The sequence below is a fragment of the Octopus bimaculoides genome, chromosome 1 (genome assembly GCF_001194135.2).
Source record: "Octopus bimaculoides isolate UCB-OBI-ISO-001 chromosome 1, ASM119413v2, whole genome shotgun sequence".
NCBI lineage: Eukaryota > Metazoa > Mollusca > Cephalopoda > Octopoda > Octopodidae > Octopus > Octopus bimaculoides.
Genome location: NC_068981.1, coordinates 59,554,669 through 59,555,449, shown reverse-complemented (window position 1 = coordinate 59,555,449; position 781 = coordinate 59,554,669).

The following is a 781-nucleotide window of genomic DNA, read 5'->3' as shown; positions in this document are numbered from 1 at the left end:
ATATATATATATATACATCAAGTGTTCAACGGATAGAACACAAGGAGAAAAAAAATAGACGAAAGCAGAGTAAACAGGAAGCCAGACGAAAACTTAAGGTTCGAGAAATGAAGACAACAACACTATACACGAAATATTCACAGTTGAGTTTCCCTCGTAAGTCAATGAGCCAAAATATCATCGCAGTTTCGCACCATTATCATTGAGACCAGGCATGACTGTGTGGTATGAAGCTTGTTTCTCAATCGCATGTCCCGGGTACAGTCCTGCTGCGTAGCAACTTGTGCAAATGTGTTCTACTATAGCCTCGAGTGGACCAAAATTTTGTGAATGGATTTGGTAGACGGAAACTTAAGGAATCCCGTCGTATACATATATGTATATATACATATATACACATATATCTGTTTCTGTGTCCTTATATTTATGTTTGACCACACCACGCCCCATCATTGCTTCACAACCGGTGTTGGTGTGTGTACGTCCCTGTAACGTAGTGGTTCAGCAAAAGAGATCGATAGAATAAGTACTAGGCTTCAAAAGTGTCCTGGGCTCGATTTCCTTGACTAAAATCTTTCAAGGTGATGCTCCCGCACAGCCACTGTCAAATGACTGGAACAAGTAAAAGAATAGTATATATATATATAAATATATATATATATTGACGATAAGCTGTATTTTTGAATAGAATTTATTTTCGATAATTTTAATTGATTTTAATCGATTTAAATTTCCTTTCTATTTGAAAATTAATTATGAAACACGTGTAGTCATTTTATTA